Raw genomic sequence first — 5,126 nt, 5'->3', positions numbered from 1 at the left:
TTTAAAAAAAAAACCATTCTAGGGAACACACATCTATTCCCCCGTTTGCTCATTACTGTACCTGGGAGCCTGTGATTTTATATCACTGTCACTGTTTGCGATCAATATCTGCCAATGATTTTTTGCGTCTGGGACCCTCCCTCACCGTAAACTTGTTGGTGAGAAGCAGGAAGGGAGTGAGAGCCACGGAGGCGGCTGAAAGGGGTTGATTAGTTGGTATTTTGGGGGAATTGTCTGAAGTAGTCACACAGCTCTAATAACCAACCATGGAAAAGAGACGACTAAGGGGAGATATGACTGAGGTCTATAAAATCATGACTGGTGTAGAAAAAGTAGATAAGAAAGTGTTGTTTACTACTTCTTATAACACAAGAACGAGGGGTCACCAAATGAAATTAATAGGCAGCAGGTTTAAAACAAACAAAAGGAAGTATTTCTTCACACAACACACAGTCAACCTGTGGAACTCCTTGCCAGAGGATGTTGTGAAGGCCAAGACTATAACATGATTCAAAAAAGAACTAAATAAATTCATGGAGGCTAGGTCCATCAATGGCTATTAGCCAGGATGGGCAGGGATGGTGTCCCTAGCCTCTGTTTGCCGAAAGCTGGGAATGAGCAACAGGGTCACTTGATGATTCCCTGTTCTGTTCATTCCCTCTGGGGCACCTGCCACTAGCCACTGTCGGAAGACAGGATAATGGGCTAGATGGACCCTTGGTCTGACCCAGAAGGGCCATTTTTATGTTATGTTCATTTCTTCTCCAAGGTCTGAAGACACTTCACCTACATAGAGCAAGGGGTAGAGCAGGAGGAGGGTGTGAAAACAACATAATATATTTTTAAGAACTCAGTCAGTGCTTGCAGGGGGTTTCCCAGAACATCCTGTCTCATCAGTGTTTGCCTTTAGACTATAGCAATTTGAGGCAGAGGCTGTCTATTTGTTCCACGTACACAGCCAAGAACATAGCTGGTGTTTAGTAATAATAAATCTGACCCTGGCCCAAGGGCAAGAGCAGAGAATAAAGAACTGCTTGGTAAATGTTCTTGCTCCCAAACAAAATGCAGCATTCTTCATTTGGAAGAGCAGGCTCAGCAAAGGGTCTTGCATCCTTCAGTTTGTTAGTGGCAAACACAGGAAGCGATGTGCTGCAGAATGGTTTGACGGGCGGATTTTGAGATACTGAAGCTCACTGCTCAGAGGGCACTTTGATAAATCTGCATTGGAACTCTTCATAATCATTGCTGTGGAGATCTTGGGGCTATGGGGGACAACAATTTCAATGGAATCCCTGGGAAGACGGGTTGGCCTCACAACCTCATTGCTCAGCTGGAGGAGTTGAACAGACAAGCGACTGAGACCTGGACATGGAAAGCAGATTAAAACCAAGAGCAACTCATCCCTGTGCTAGGGGCTCCCAGGCCTGGTTGACCAGACTGATCCACAGATTAGCCATTAGCAGCAAAGCTCTTGGTGCCCAGAAATTAGTTCAGGGCAATTAACAGACTTGGGTGCGATACCATTTGGTGATCAGCTCTTCATCTACAATAGAACGTGAGCACTAGAGCTGGTTGGACGTCCTACAGCCACACTTAAAAAAATCCAAAAACCTGTTGAAAATGTTCTGTTCTGTTTGATTCAACCACAGAAAATGGGAAAAGAAAAAAATGTTTTGGTTTAAAATTTTCAGCTGTCAGTGAAAATGTTTGGCTTTCAAAAACTGATTTATTTTTTTCCTGGAAGACTCATTTTTTTAAACTAAAAATGATCCTAGAAAACCAATTTTTTTCGGTTTCAGGTTTGTGTTGAAAAAATTGGAAAAACTTTTGCAGGAAATTTTGAAAAAAAACCCACAATCTCTCCCTGGTACTTATATAACCCTGGGAGGGGGTCTTCACCCCCACACTAGCCCTGAGTGGGCTAATGTGGGCCAGAAAGGGCCCATTAATCTTATATGTTGTGCAGCTAGTAGTTGATAAAGATTAATTGCAGCTGAAGCCAAGATGTGGGAGGAGGGAGGCTAGGATTATAAAGCCAGGAAGTGAGAACTGAAGAAGGGCCCTGCAGTTACTCGCTGGAGGAAAGGGAGTTGGTCAGGGATAAGGAGGATGTCCAGGGGTGGAGGACGTCCAAGGGAGATTGGCAAGAGGCATGGTGGGTAGACCGTGGTAAACCCAGACAGACCAGGAGCTAGGAAGAGCCCAGGGAACGGGACTGAACAAGCCTGGGTTGCTAGTGATAGCGTCCCTGGGCTGGAAACGGGAGTGGCAGGTGGGCCTGGGTTCCCCTACCACCCTCTGGGAAGTGACACAGGATCCAGAAGTGGGACAGAGACTGTCCAAGGTGGCATCCAGCTTATCCAGTGGCACATTGATACCTCAGAAGCTGGAAGTGGGGCCCCCGAGTCACAAGGAGGGAGCGCTTTGAGTCATGAAGAGAGAGAGACCACAGCAGGGTAAGATCTAGCCAGGAGGAAGTGCAACTGTGGTGATTGGAGCACTTTACAGGCACCATCACCATAATATCTGAACACCTCCCAATCATTAATGTAGTCATCCTCACGCCACCCATGTGAGACCAGGCAGTGCTATTATCCCCATTGTACAGAGGGGAAATTGAGGCAGAGAGGCTAAGTGACAGGAAGTCTGTGCCAAGGCAGGGCATTGAATTTGGGCCTCTCACCTGCTTAGGGTAGTGTGCTAATCACTGCCCCATCCTTCCTCTCAACTCTGGGAGCAGGGGGTGGATGACTTGAGCTCTCCATAACAGCTGTGCCCTGTGACACAGTGACCCCAAGTTCCCTGACTCAAATCTGCCCTCCTCCCCTCCCAGACCATGACACGCACACAGTAAAGCCAGAGGCGGTGTGTGAAAATGATCCCAGCTTTATGCTTTGCCCAATGGGATCTCCCACTGGCCAAATCCTCAGCCCAGCGCCCCGTGTTAACAGCTCCATGAGATCTGGGGCTAGAAAGTCCTTGTAGAGTTTCTGCACACATAAGAGACTTCCTGTGCCATTAGCTCATGGGATACCAGGGTGGGGGCAGAGAGTGCTGAGGGACTCTTCCATGTAGCAAGGTTGGACTGAGTTGGGAGGAATCCCTGCCGTGGTGCAGCTGTGCTGCATGAATGGATGTGGTTGGAATCATTGCAATGACTTGTGTGGAGCTGGTGTGTTTGCAATGGTGCTGGCAACCCTTGGGTAAGGCTGGGCGCATGCCAGTGTGTGGCTCGGGAGTGATTTGAAAGGGGAGCAGGTGCTCGAGGTTCCCACTGCCGGTGATGGCCACTGCTGCTTTCTCTGCCAGTGAGGGGCCATAGGGCAAAGAGATTTTCTCCTGCCTCTCGCCAGTGGCCTCGCTCCAACAAGGACTTGAATCACCCCACTCCTGGAGGAAGGTTGACGTCCCTTCCTGGCAGCCTCTGGTGTTGCACTTGCTGGACGTGAGGCGTGCCCATGGCTGGCTCCGTGGAGAGCAGGAAGGAATAATTGGCTGACCCCATCAAGCTAGAATTCTTGGCTATAAGGAATGTCAGTGGGTAGACTTAGAGTTGATTCAGAGACAGGGAAGCTGAGGGGGGGCTTTGAGTTCAGGTCCTGAGCTTTGTCTTCCCTCTCTTTGTACCAGAGGCAACTGAGGACACCTTGGAGGTAACGTGCTAAGCCCCTGACTGATGGAGAGGTTTGTACCACTTGTGAATGCCCCCAACACACACATCTGGCTCATTTTTAGAGTAGGACGACTGGTTCTGAAGAGAGCCAGAACAGCATGGCCAAGAGGCCGCCATTGTGAATGATGGGACAGCTGGGGAGATGAAAAAAGGAGTTAAAAAAGGAGACCAGTGCGTCTCTGTTCTAACTATTACCCTCCTTTATTATTTCCATTACGGTACCACCCATAGCCCCCCGCCAGGATCAGGGACCCATTTTGCAGGACACTTTAGAGACACAGCAATAGATGCTAACAACAGACTTACTCCTTTTGATATCATTCAGCTACGATTGCAGCAACCCCATTGGAAAGACCAGGCCACAGGTTGCCTTGCCTAACGGTCAGGAGGAGAGGCTGGCTTAATGGTTGGAAGAGAGGAGACTGCAGGTGAGAGAAACCATCTTAAACAAAGAATGCATCTTGCAGTCTTCTTTCCATCTTTTTGCTGGTCAGCCTGGCCAGGACACATCACAGAGATCAAATTGCTTGGGTTTTTTCTCTCTTAAAGTGCAGGATAAAGATGGAGTCTCTCTCTTCTCCTTATTAATTTAACTGGGGTCAATACACCCTTCAAACACAGCGCTGGATTGGTTTATAGATAAAGGTAGCGATGGTTACAAGCCAATAAAAAGTGAAAACACACATCTAATAGTCTAAAACTTGTAGCCATCGCTACCTTGGTCTCTTTTACTTGGTGTCACTTTATTCATGTGCTTCTGTGAACAAACCTGTTTTACTTTTATTACAAACCAATCCAGTGCTGTGTTTGAAGGGAAGGATGTATCTTCCCCCCGTCAGTTACATTAATAAGCTGTGATGCACTGATTCTTTAACAGCGAGGCAAACTGAGTATCCTTTGTGAATGTCTGATGGTAGAGGCTGCGCATTACAGGGAAACATCCCTGAGGAGCTCGGGGGCTGGAACTCACTGATCGTTACCTGCGAGGTGAGGGCTGGGCCAGGAAAGGCTGGAGGGGTTAGCTGGTGAGGAAGACAGATGGGTGTGGCAGTGTAGTCTGAAGCTTTGGACCACTGCTGGATTGGCTACCAGTTTTAGACATGTGTTTTCACTTGTATTTGCTTGTAACCAAAACCTTACTCAGCTTTTGGGGGCTCTGGACTCAATAAGTGTGCATATTTGAGACAATATACAGGATCTCCTCTTTTTACCTTCAATTTGTTTCATTACTGTGATTGAAAAAAGAAAAGGTAAGATTAGTTTGTAACTCCCACGCCCCAGAAGAAATCCCAGCCCTACTGAAGGCAATAGGAGTTTTTGCCATTGACTTCAGTCGGGCCAGGATTTCACTCCCATATTCGCTGCCTCTTGAGCAAGCCTCAGCTTTTCCTCACAGCCTTTCACTCCCCCTCCAATTGATTATGTGGTGAGCAAGCCCTTCGCAAAGGCCTGT

Source organism: Chelonoidis abingdonii, chromosome 7, assembly GCF_003597395.2.
Source record: "Chelonoidis abingdonii isolate Lonesome George chromosome 7, CheloAbing_2.0, whole genome shotgun sequence".
In the NCBI taxonomy this organism is placed as follows: Eukaryota; Metazoa; Chordata; order Testudines; family Testudinidae; genus Chelonoidis; species Chelonoidis abingdonii.
Note: the sequence above shows the minus strand (reverse complement) of the source record.